We start from the raw sequence: 12,625 nt of genomic DNA, 5'->3' as shown, positions 1-12,625 counted from the left end.
GCGTGAATCAGCTCAGCTACCGAAGCCACATGGAATTGAAAAGGAGCGACCACAAGCCCGTCAGCTCCCTCTTCCTCACAGGGGTAACACCTGCCCTGGCCAGGGCTATCGTCTATTCAGGGTTTTTAGTTGCCTGCTATGTGGCACCTCCTCGAATCTGGGCAGGCCCTGACCAACAACCAGGCCCCTTTCCACAGAGCTCCTCCTTGGCCAATGACTTCCGGTGCAAGGAGTGGGCAGGTTTTGGCTCTGTTAAATCCCTAGGCTTCCATTCTCCACTCTTCTGAGTAAACGCTGCTCCTGCAGGCATGGCAGACCACATGGGCTGAACTGTATACCTTAACCGTTGGCTCCATTCATCCAATGGAGCTTCTGTGGTACTTGGCTTGGAGCATTTGGCATCAGCCCATTGGCTCCGGAAGTCACAGCCGCTGCCATCCTGGGGAAGCTCTCAGAGTTACAGTACTTGCCTCTTTCAGGGCTGGGAACAGGGGTGTGGGAGTCATAAAGCCAAGGCAGAGGCTTGTAAATACTGCAGGGTGCCCCCTGACATTCCTCTGGGCAATGATTACCTTACAAGGAGAGGGGAGTGTCAAGCTTGACCGGATGAGGTAACAGGAGACTTTGGAATGCAGCCATGCGGCTGGACAGAACAAAGGATAAAAAATGTGATCGGAGAGGAGAAGAGGTCTCAATGAGCTCCTCTCTCTCTTATTATGGAATATTACTCGCTCTCTATGTCTTTATTTTATACTAAAGAAGTGCCACTTGTAAGGCTGGCTCTGACAAGTGGTGCCCCGTGTGAGGCTGAATAAAAGGATACGACTGAGGTTTTTAAAAGAGAGCTAAGAAGCGATTTGAAGCAAACAGTCTGAGGCAGACAAAGAGGATTTTAAAAGAAACTGTGAGAGGATTTTCGATCCAAGCAGTGAATATCATCGGCTCACTACGTCCGGCAAGGATTGCAAAGCGCTTTACATCTTTAAAAAAAGATCCCGGTGAGTCCGATCCCTTTTCTCCTTCTTTTATATTGATTTTAGAAACATGGGCAGCTCTTTGACTTCTCCGCAACAGAAATTTTTAAAAGACTTAAAATTTCTCCTCTCCTCCAACAAATTGGAAGTTCCAGAGGGTGATTTGATACAGCTTATTCTGTGTATTGATGAACATTGTCCTTGGTTTCCTTTGAATGGAACATGTGAATTAAAACATTGGGACAAGATTGGTGAACATTTTCATGGGCTCCCCAGCAGTAGTGCTCGGATTTTAAATGCTTGGTGCAAGGTTCGATATGCTATGGGTTCTTTATCACCAAAAAATATCTCCATGGCTGCATTGCCAACACAACCTCCAGCTTCTTTAATTCAGCCTGCTGTGCTGGCATCTGTTCCAATACTGGCTTTGCCTGCAGCCCCAGATCCCAAACCTCCGGACTACAGTTCCTCACCAGAGGACCCACTCCTGCAAAAATACAGTGGTCTGGCTGGCAATGACCCTGCTCTTTCAGCAGCAGAACCAGCTAGCCCTTTTCAACGTGCAGTCCTTGCCTGTTCCTTATCTCAGGATACCATGGCATTCCCTGTTATTGTGCCCCCTGCTGGTGCTCCAGCAGGAACTCAAGCCCAGCACCAACCTTTTGACTTTAAAATCTTGAAAGAGCTCCAATTGTCAGTGAGGACGAATGGACTTCAAGCACCATTCACACAGGCACTTTTGGAAGCCACATTAGCCCAGCTGTTGGTGCCAGATGACATCAAGCTTTTGGCACGTACAGTTTTGCCCCCATCAGCTGGTGTATTGTTTGCTTATGAATGGGAAATCGCCTGTGGTTCTTATGCTCCTGCATTACAGCAACAAGCAAGAGGGAATAATCCTAATCTTACCCTCGCAGATGTGATGGATGCTATGATGGGGCATGGCCCCTTTGCTCAGGCTTCAGTACAAGCCACACTGCTGCAGATCTTATTGAGGGATACTGCTCTTGCTGCTCAACAAGCAATGAGAAAAATCCCGGAACCCACCAGTATCCAGTCTAGGTGGGGTTCAATCAGACAAGAACCTAGAGAATCATATTCTTCCTTTATGGACAGGCTGATTACAGCAGTGAGTAGACAAATTGAAAATCCTGAAGCCAAACAAATAATTATCAAACAATTGGCCTTTGAGAATGCAAATGAGGATTGTAAAGTTGTATTGAGACCGATCATACACAATCCTGCCACAGACACAGCAGCCATGCTTCGCATTTGTCAGTCTGTACGTACAGCAGCTCATCTGCTGGTGGCAGCGCAAAATAAAAACCAGCCTGTAGCCACCGATACAACGTTTCCAGCGTGGCAAACCAAGATCACCGATACCTCAGTGTGGGTAGAACGGTGGCCTCCACCAAAAGAAAAATCCGTAGCACCAGCTTGTTTCTGAATAGCTTATTTCTGAACAATTGACTTTTGGCCACATTGAACCATCTTCATCCCACTGGCCCCAGCAGACAGGAACGGTTTGCTTTTACATTGCCAGTATATCACAATTCGCAGCCCACACAGCGATATCAGTGGGTTGTCCTGCCTCACAGCATGCGGAACTCCCCTACACTTTGTCAACATCTTGTGGGTGAAGCATTGAAACCTTTCCGCAGGCGCCACCTAGAGGTGCTGAACACCAGCTGCATCTGACAGTATTTGCTACACCATTGTTGCCAACAGGAATTTAATATGCTCAGACAGACAAGAAGAAGACTATCTGCATTATAGAATGGTTACATTTACCTCATACCCCTCCGAAGAACATTTATTCAGTAATTGAATCCACATCAGACATTGTTATCAAAGGACGTTCACGAGCGATAGCTCTGAGCGGTTTTGATGTTGCATCAATTTATTTGCCTTTTTCACAGACTGAACAGCAGCATTTATTGATCACAAATGCTGCCGTGCAAATTGCTTTGGCTGATTTTATAGGTGTCATCATTTTTAACCCCCCAAAGGATGACCGTTTGACATTTTTGACACAGGTCACCTATGTTTTGGCTATCCCCTTGTCTCTCACACCTCTCCCCTCTGCACTAACCCTCTTCACGGATGGAACGAAAAGTAGGGGGGTGGTGACATGGGAGGAGGGAGGAAAATGGAAATGTTATTTACCCCTCCACAGTCTTCTGCCCAGCGAGCTGAGCTAGTGGCTGTGATTCTTGCCTTTCAATCCTTTCCTACTCAACCTTTCAATCTTATTGTGGATACTCAGTATGTATATCCCCTTTTTGCTATTTTACCAATCTCTTATATAACTCCTTCCTTGGATTCTGACTTATTTTCCTTGTTTCTTGCCCTGCAGGCCTTACTTCAGCACAGAGAGTTCCCTTATTATGTTGCACATCTTCGCTCCCACACATCGCACCCAGGGTATTTAGCAGAAGGCAATGCACGAGCAGATGCAGCATTGAGGGACATTTCTGCCTTTTCTCTCTTTTCTGATCCTATACTATGTCATAACACCTTTCATCTCCCTGCGAAAGCATTGGCTAAGCAGTTTTCTATTCCTTTGGCTCAAGCTAGGGATATTGTGTCCCAATGTGCTTCCTGTTCTAAATCTCAGCTGGCCATTCCTTTTGATGCTGTCAATCCTAGGGGCACGTCTGCATTGGCGTGTTGGCAGATGGATGTCACACACACACCTGTGTTGGCTCCACTCTCCAAGGTTCACCTCACGGTGGACACCCACTCTGGATTCATATGGGCTACGCCCATGAGGGGGGAAACAGCTCGGCATGTCATTCAGCACACTATCCGCTGTTTCTCAGTCATGGGTAAACCTGCGCGTATCAAAACTGATAATGGTCCAGCGTATATTTCTAAAACATTTTCGGAATTTTGTATGTTGTGGAATGTGAAATTAACTCATGGCATACCCTTTAACTCCACAGGTCAAGCTATAGTGGAAAGAGCACACCTGACGTTCAAAACACTATTGCTTAAACAGCTTGGCGGCCGAAGCATACCAACAGCGGATATCCCTTCGGCTGTTCACCAAGTTCTTTTTGTGCTTAACCATCTTTTATATCCACATAATAGGACCCATAATCCCGCGGAATTGCATTTTAGGAAGGAGGAGGCACTCCCTCGCCCCTTGGTGGTGTACCGACGCTTGCCTGATCCCGCATGGCATGGACCTGTCCCGCTGATCACGTGGGGACGAGGGTACGCGGCAGTGGACGTCGAGGACAAGCCTTTATGGGTTCCAGCTCGATGCGTGCGGCCATGGCGAGTCCCTTCAACTGCGGAAGTGCCTTCCTAACCATTTGCCTTGCCATCTTTTGCTGCACCGTTATACAAGGAAGAGAAGCAGACGATCCAGTCCAGTTGAAACCACCATATTTCACCTTATCGGCTGGCAAGCATCTGTCGCCTGAATCCTACTCTGGCTGGCAGTATCCACGACTCAGCCACTCTCGAACTAGAAGAACAGTGTTGTTGAATAAGACTTTTAGGGGTGAAAATTATCATAAGATATGGAGGAATAATATTTTTGTACAAGATATGATTAAGTTTACTAGTTTATTGCATGCTTCTAAATGTTGGTTATGTATGCACATGCCGCCCTTTGCCAGTCATTCAGGCATAATGCTTCATGGTGTGCCTGTCAATGGATCTTTTCAATTTACTAATAGCATATCCCCTAAGCAAACCTTTTGGCCTCCAGTACAATTGACCCTCCATGAGCCTGCCCCCATTTGTTTTCAAATTAAAGAGGGGAAAGAATCATGGGGCATATATCCAAACTGTAAATATACTTTGAAATTCATATTTAATAGCTCTTGTTCTCTTACAGGAACATACAGTGACCAATCTCAGTGCTATAGGGGTGACACCAGTGCATGGCTAAGAAACTAGAAAGGAAGCCTACCATGCAGCTTGGAATCAGAATTCTTACATTCTTGGCTTCCGGATGGAAGTTGGCTTCGACATTTATTGATTATAGTGATTATTATAGTAGTTATTTGCATTATTTTGTGTTGCTATATACAATGTATTCCTTCTTTAATTTCTGTATGTATTGCATGGTTCTCCAGTCTCACAAGAGTCGCTTATCGCGCTCGACATGACCATATATATGGCTCTGATTAAAATATAAAGAAAGAGGGCATGTGGGAGTCATAAAGCCAAGGCAGAGGCTTGTAAATACTGCAGGGTGCCCCCTGACATTCCTCTGGGCAATGATTACCTTACAAGGAGAGGGGAGTGTCAAGCTTGACCGGATGAGGTAACAGGAGACTTTGGAATGCAGCCATGCGGCTGGACAGAACAAAGGATAAAAAATGTGATCGGAGAGGAGAAGAGGTCTCAATGAGCTGCTCTCTCTCTTATTATGGAATATTACTCGCTCTCTATGTCTATGGCATCAGGCCTTTCTGCTCTTAACTCATACCCCCCCTTTAGTCCATAGCCCCAACAAATGTGCTCCCCCCCCCAATAGGTGAAGGTTGTGGCTGACCGACGGTACCGGAAAGTGTTTGAGGATATTGTTCAGTTGATGGACAGGATGGAGAACGAATTCCTTCCCTCCCTGGAGGGAGGTAAAGACGAATAGGATCCTCTCCAACCCCTTAAAGAGGGTTTGCTGCAAAAAGACCAGGGGGGAAAGAAGCCCTTGGCCCATCTAGCTCAGTCTTGATTTCCGGGGGATCTCTCCCAGCCCTACCTGGAGATGCTGGGGATAGAACCTGGGACCTTTGCATGCAAGGCAGATGCCCTTCCACTGAGTGGCAGCCTCTTCCTCTTCCTCGCAGGCAAAGACTCCAGGGGTAGCCAGCGTGGTGCCCTCCAGATGCTGGACTACAACTCCCATCATCCCCAGCCAACATGGCCAGTGGCAAGTGCAGCAAGATCTGGAGAGCCCCACGTGGACCTGTTGCATGTGCAGTCCCCTAAATGAGAGCCCGGGGCCAAGGACAAACTTCCCCCTGGAGCACGTTTCCTTGCCTCTGCTGAAGGCAAGCACTCTCTTTCCTCCCCCCCCCCCCTTTTGCTCTGCAGTTTCCGTTTGAGAACGTGAAGTTCCGGCAGCTGCAGAAGGAGAAGTTCCAGATCACAAACAACAGGCAGGTCACCCTCCACTTCTCCTTTATCCCCAAGCTCAGTGACAGCCAGTATTGGAAGCCATGGCTTCGTGCTGAGCCCTGCGAGGGATACTTGGAGCCCAGCGCATCTCTCTCTGGAATCAGAGAACTGTAGAGTTGGAAAGGGACCCCAAGGGTCATCTAGGGAAGGCCTTGGTTTCCTTTTCATCCCCCCTTTTCCCCTCCTCTTCCCAACCCTCCTCCCTCAAACCTTGGGAGTTTGGTAGAGCAGGGGAGGCTTAACATTTGTGGGCTGCATTGCCCCATGCTCAAGCCTCCAAGGGCCACACGTCAAAGCAGCTGAGCCCAAAGTGTAAAAGTGTGTGTGACCAGCTTTAAACACACACACACACACACACACACACACACACACACACACACACACAAATGAATTGAAGCCAAAAAATGCTGGAGGGTCCCAAAACACCTTTTGGCATCGCAGGGAACCAGTGAGAGCAGTCCGTCCAAAAATTACTTTTTTAAAACAATGCGTATTTTTATGTTGTGGAGGCACAAAAATATCTTGGGGAACATATAGAACTAGCCAAACTTTGAAAAACTCAATGAAATGTAAACTCAAAAAGAAAGTTACATTGGGGGCGCAAAAATCCTTTAGGAGACAAATAAATGCTTTCCCTTTTTATATTCTTTTGTTAGGATCACTTTCTCTCACCCCCCAGTATCCTGTCACCATCTTCTGCTGCTTTGGAGGACTAGAGAGGAAAGTGGGGTGGGGGTGGGAACTGAGTCGCTTCTTCTCCTAATTCTTGAAGTTAAGGTTTCCCCCATACACCTGTGAGAACAGGATGCTGTACTAGATGGGCCATTGGCCTGATCCAGCAGGCTCGCATTGTGTCCTTCTGTTCAATTCTTCACCGTCTTCACTTTTAATTTACAGACAAGCCAACTTGGCTGTGCCATAGAGTGTATCTACCTGACCTCCTCCCGTTTTAGGTGAGACGGTGGACATTTCCCTGGATGTGTACGTCAGCAAGGAAGAGAAGATTGAGGCTATCTTTGTCCTTCACCTTGACCGTGGCAAGGACTATTTCCTCACCATCAGTGGGAGCTATCTATCAAGCTGCTTCGGGACCTCCTTGGAAGCCTTGTGCTGGATGTCTACCCTTCCCACTCGGCTTGCCTGCTTGAAAAACAGCTGCTCTTCCACTCAGAAATGTGGGGGCTGGGGGTCCTCCGCTGCATTCAGCTTCAGCTTCTGTAGCTGTGCATCCGCTTCCTGTGTGCTGTTCATGCCCTTTGTTTGCCTTGACTGAGTCATCCCAGGTTCTGGTCCTCCCACCTGCCCTTTCGCAGGGCCACTGAACCGTGTGCATTTCCCTGCCATCTGCCCAGATACTGTTCAGCCAACGGGCTGTTTCTTTCTCTTCTCAGGGCCTGGGCCATTAACACCCTTGGTTGTCTTTTGCTCTTGCCTTCCTCCTCTGATCTCAGGGAGAAGGTAACAGCTGGTTTGATATCCTCTAGATGTTCTTGTAGGTACAGACAACGCCCCGTTGACACGGGGGTTGCGTTCCGAGGTACCGTGCGTTTAAATGAAATTGCGTATATTGGGGACAGCATTGGAAAAGCCTGCAAACACCCTCTAAACTTCCGGAAACCCTTTTGAAAGGCCTTTTGAAAACCAGCAGCCTCCCTGCAAAACTCCTTGCTCCAACTCTCCGCAGGCCTGAAAGGTCGGTGCCAAAGCTCCTGGGAGGGAGTCGAGATGCTGTTTCCATGCCGCTTTGCCGCTTTTGTGCTCTGGGGGGGACATTTTGGCCCCTTCAAGTGCCCCTTCCAGCTTTGCGGCAGTGTGCATGTGCCTCGAAGGCACGTAAATGGAGTTGCCCTTGTCAACGATCAGCAGCTGCTCCATGCAGTGGCAGCTGGTCCCTTAGGGCAAACCAGGCACTACCCCACCAACCTGACTTTCCTCTCAGGCAACCCGCACCTGCCTGCCTTCTGACTCAAATCCAGTCCAGGTGGTGGCTCTAGCTCTCTGCTTTGGTCTCTTCCCTAGTCTCAACGTGGCCCTTGTAGAACTCGGCAGAGGAGAACGGAGACGAAACCAGAATTTGCCATCACTGCTTGTAACTGATTTTGCGCTGCTCGGCTCTGGGTCCGCTTGCGATTGGCAGCACGGGAGGCAGAAAGCCCAGTCTCATGATGCAGGCGCCAGCCCCCTCTGGCCCCAAGAGCCAGTTTTCTCCTTGTCTCTGTGCTCAGCAACTGCTGCACAGGCTATGCCACTCTGGCTTACTCTTACCACCTGAGCACTGGCATTTGGGAAGCGGTAGTGGCTGCTTTGGGGTGGCTCAGGGAAATGTCACTCCTCTCGAAATCAGATATACTTGGGTGTATTATCCTAGCCACAAGGAGACAGTGGTGACTGTCAATTTGGACAGCTGTAGACATTTAGAGTCATGGAGGATATGTTTATCAGTGGCTACCGGTCAGGGCTATTTCTTGCCACTATTATCACAAACCACATGCTTTTGATTGCCAGTTTCTGGGGAACATGATGGACAGAGTGCTCTTGTCCCCGTGTCCCTATGGACTCCCAAGGGCATGTGGTTGGCCATTGTGGGAACAAAATGCTGATCTAACCCAGCAAGGCTCCTGTGTTCTTTAGCATGCACCAGCTACTCTTGCACTAAGACTCTGATACAGTATGTGTCATTCCCCACACCAATGCGCTTTCTCTCTCTCTCCAGGGGTGGGGAGTATTGGCGGGGGGGGGGGGGAGGAGGGGGGATGAACTGGTTCCTAATCAACAGCTGCCCTGGGGATGAGGGGATCAAATTCTCCATCCTTGCCAACTCCTTTTAGTGATGGGCTGCTTGCCACTGCTGTGCTCCTAAAGCTCTCTTGCTCCCCCCTCCTCTCTTTCTCTTTCTCTTGAATGTGGTAGCTTGAGATAGAACTAACCACCCTGAACATTTCTGGAGAGGAAGATGGGAAGGAGGCAGGAGGCATGGTTCACCAGCTGCTGTGTGCTGCATTGCCCAGACAAAGTCGTGGGCTGGGGCTCCAGCTGTTGCTCAGTTTCTACCACTGCCTCTGCAACGTGCTCTAGACCAGTGTTTCCCAACCTTGGGCCTCCAGCTGTTTTTGAACTACAATTCCCATCATCCCTGACCACTGGTCTTGCTAGCTAGGGATGATGGGAGTTGTAGTCCAAAAACAGCTGGAGGACCAAGGTTGGGAAACACTGCTCTAGACAAGGGGTGGTGAACATGTGACCCCATCATCTCATCATGCTGGCTGGGGCTGCAGCCCATCAACCTATGAAGGCCCATCCATGATCTGTTGCTGTTTTTCTTACTTATTTCCTGCCCTTCACCCTAAGGTCCCAGGGCAGGTTCCAACAATTTAAATAAAATGTTAGCCAAACCTCATGTCCACAGCTGCATATTCAGTAAGCTTTTGGGTGAACTGCACATCCGGAGTGGGAGGATTACGAGCTGCATATTAATAGGGGGAGGGGGAGCTTGGATTTGGGGTGCGAGCAATTTGTTTTTTCTTTTCCCCCTTGAGATGCTTGCTGTGGCTAGGGCCGGGCAATACGTCAATATAGATATATTTTCAAATCAACTTGAAGTCTAGATAGTGAGACTGGTTTCATAATTTCTGACCTGGCAATATATTGCGAATCATGATGTGTGTGTCTACTATGCAAAAAACACCATGTGGGGGGAAACTGTGAAGCCAGACAATGCTTCTCTAGATTCCTGCAGCCCCTGTGGACTCTGCCGGTTCAGCTTTCCCCTGCCCTCCTGCAGGGGGCAGCAAAAATCACAATGCGGGGGAAACCGTGAAGCCAGCCAATGCCTCTACATAGCTCCATCTTATTTCAGACATCGTGATATATTGGTGTATTGCAATGTTTAGCTAGTGATATATCACCGTGCTGAAAGCCAGCTATCGCCCAGCCCTAGTTGTGGCTTCAGAGGGCAAGACTTGTCCACCCAGCTGGAGCAAGGAAAGAATGCATACAGGCACACATTCTGTCAGGCTCTCATGCCAGCCCCGCTTGTCATTGGACCTCCAGGAGAAGCAGTTTCTGGATATCGTACCCCAGGATGGTGATGACTCCACTGAGCGGCCAAGGAGATCTGGCTTTTGGTGGACCACCTCTTCAAGAATGCCTGCCACCAGGTGAGCTGAGGGGGACGGTACCATTGAAAGGATGGGTGTGGGCTGGAATCCAGTACCAGTTTTGGGGGGTGCAGGTTCCAAACGTCCCAATTGATTTATATCTTAGCTATCGACTCGCTCTTACAAACTCCTGCTGTGAGTATAGTGGCACCTTGGTGGAGCGGCAGCGGGTGGGACATCCAGCATACGGTCTTCCTTAGAGCGGCTCAGAAGAACCCAAGTGTTCCCAACCATTGTCTGTCTCTCCCTAGCAAAGCGGCTCTCTGAGACTCGCCACTAGAAGAAGCGGGGAATGATTTCACTCTCCCATTGCCCCAAATCAGGAGAAGGGTAGTAGGAATGCTACTGTGGAAAGCAGGCGGGATACAATTCTCAGCCCTTGTGCCAGCTCTCTTGGTGATGGGCTTCTCTCCATTGTGGCATTCCTCGACCTCACATTATGCACCCCAGGGCTGGATTGTTCTTCATGCTATCCAGGATGTACCTCATCCCTTCCGAACGCATGGGTGATACTCGGCTTCAGGAGGACCTCTTCCAGACCCCGGGCACGCAGGACGAGCTGCAGGAGAGAATTGAGTGCCTGGACAACAGCATTCCCGAGACGATCCGTATCCTCTTTGGGGGACATTGTTGGAGAGCAGGGCTGCTTGGTGGTTTTCTTTCGCTCTTGGCTGGAGTGGACCTCACTTTTTTCCCCCCATAGATATTTATTGAAATTTTCAAAATATTACAAAATACAAAAAATAATAAAAAAGAAAAATACAAAAAATACAAAAATAAAAATAGTTAAAAACAATTCCATCTTCCTTTACTTAACTTTCATTTGCTTATTTCCCGGACTTCCTCACCCCTCCCTTTCCTGTATTCCAATTCAATTTGTTAATTCAGCAAATCCTTCCCCACTTTATTTATCCTAATCTTTCATTGCATTACCTTAATCTATTTTCCTCATTATCTTATAAAAAACCTTATAATTCAAAACCTAAATCTTATTTTTACTAACTTCTCATAACCATTATATTCTTTCCTAATCCTTTAAGCATTTATACTAAAGCCAGGCAATTTCATTTCAAACATCCTTCTAACATTCATCAGTTATGTAAGACAGTCCTAGTAACAAAATAAAGAAGAAAAAATAAAACAATCCCATCTTCATCCAGCGTCCCTTCCTCCTGGTCCCGGGTTTGTCAGTCCATTTTATCCCATTAAACTAGCACATTAACCTGGTAATCTTATATCCGAGGCCCTTAAGTCTCTTCCATGTCCCTTCCACGATTTTTCTTCATATTCTCCTTTCACTCGTGTGAACTCCAACTTAATAATGCTTTTGCCCCTTTTCAACCAATCAGTCCCTTTTCCACAGTCCAGACTGAGCTCCATGTAGTACTTAAAAGCATGTTTCAAAATCCCTCCAAAATTTAGAGCCCCCATATCTCCAAACCTCTCACGGCCCATTGCCAGACTCGGAAAGTCCATACATCCCTGCTCAGGGGGGTCAATCCAACCCCCCATTTCCAAACCAGTCCAAACTTTATCTTTCCGAGTCTGATTTTTTCAAAGATCAGTTGCCAGATCCAAAGGCTCATGTTCCTGCAGGGCCGCAACTTCCTCCATCTCTGGCTCCATTTCTGACTCCCAAAATTCAGCAGCATCCTCTTCTTTCATCTGTTCTGTCAGGGCACACTCCTGGTTTGATTCCTGGGTAGGCTCCATACCTTTTCCTACTGCCTGTCCAAAATTTCCCGCTGTCTGCTTAAGATTTCCAACCAAGTCAGTCATCAAATTAATTCTATCATGTAATTCTTCCAATAGAGCATTTGTTTTGTAAAAAAACACACAACAACACTTCTGAATGCATTGTCCTTCAAGGTCACCAGTCAATTCCCACGGGTTATACTGTAGCGGCTGGAAACTCCCTAGAATTAGTTACAATTTCACAGTCTCCCTCTAGGGGGGAAACTTCTATTGCAAATCCAACCCCAAAGTTTCTTTCTCTTTTTTTTAGATACTTTGTCAATAGTTGCTATTTTAAAATGTGAAAGGAAACAGTGGAATCGCAATGTTCCTCTTCTTTTAGCTATCTGTCAAAAGACTTCTGTCTCTGGTCAATGAGCTTCAAACGTCAGTCCTGACACCCCGCTCCAGGGTCAGGACGGTGGAAAATTACTTTACTTTAAACTTACTTCTGCAGGTTAAAACAGTCCAAAGAAAGCTCCCCCTTCTCCTCCTGCTGCCGAAGGGGGGGTTCAACTATTTTAGATGATGAAATCCACTCCTTTAATGGTGATTTTCAAAGCTCTAGTTTACTTTGTCTTTGCTTTGTTCAGTCTACAGGGAAACGGAAGGCTGACTTCC

General features: G+C 47.6%; 1 long non-coding RNA gene across 1 annotated transcript; it reads left to right on the top strand.

Moving 5' to 3' along the window:
• The first annotated feature begins 670 nt into the window (after positions 1 to 670).
• Positions 671 to 5,372, top strand: LOC144326294 (uncharacterized). The gene is made up of 2 exons (XR_013391476.1): positions 671 to 998; positions 3,331 to 5,372. It is a non-coding gene; the product is annotated as an uncharacterized LOC144326294 (long non-coding RNA).
• Positions 5,373 to 12,625: the final 7,253 nt, after the last annotated feature.

This window comes from Podarcis muralis, chromosome W, assembly GCF_964188315.1.
Source record: "Podarcis muralis chromosome W, rPodMur119.hap1.1, whole genome shotgun sequence".
In the NCBI taxonomy this organism is placed as follows: domain Eukaryota; kingdom Metazoa; phylum Chordata; class Lepidosauria; order Squamata; family Lacertidae; genus Podarcis; species Podarcis muralis.
The sequence above is the reverse complement of the archived record's forward strand: the minus strand, read 5'-3'. Positions and strand labels throughout refer to the sequence as shown.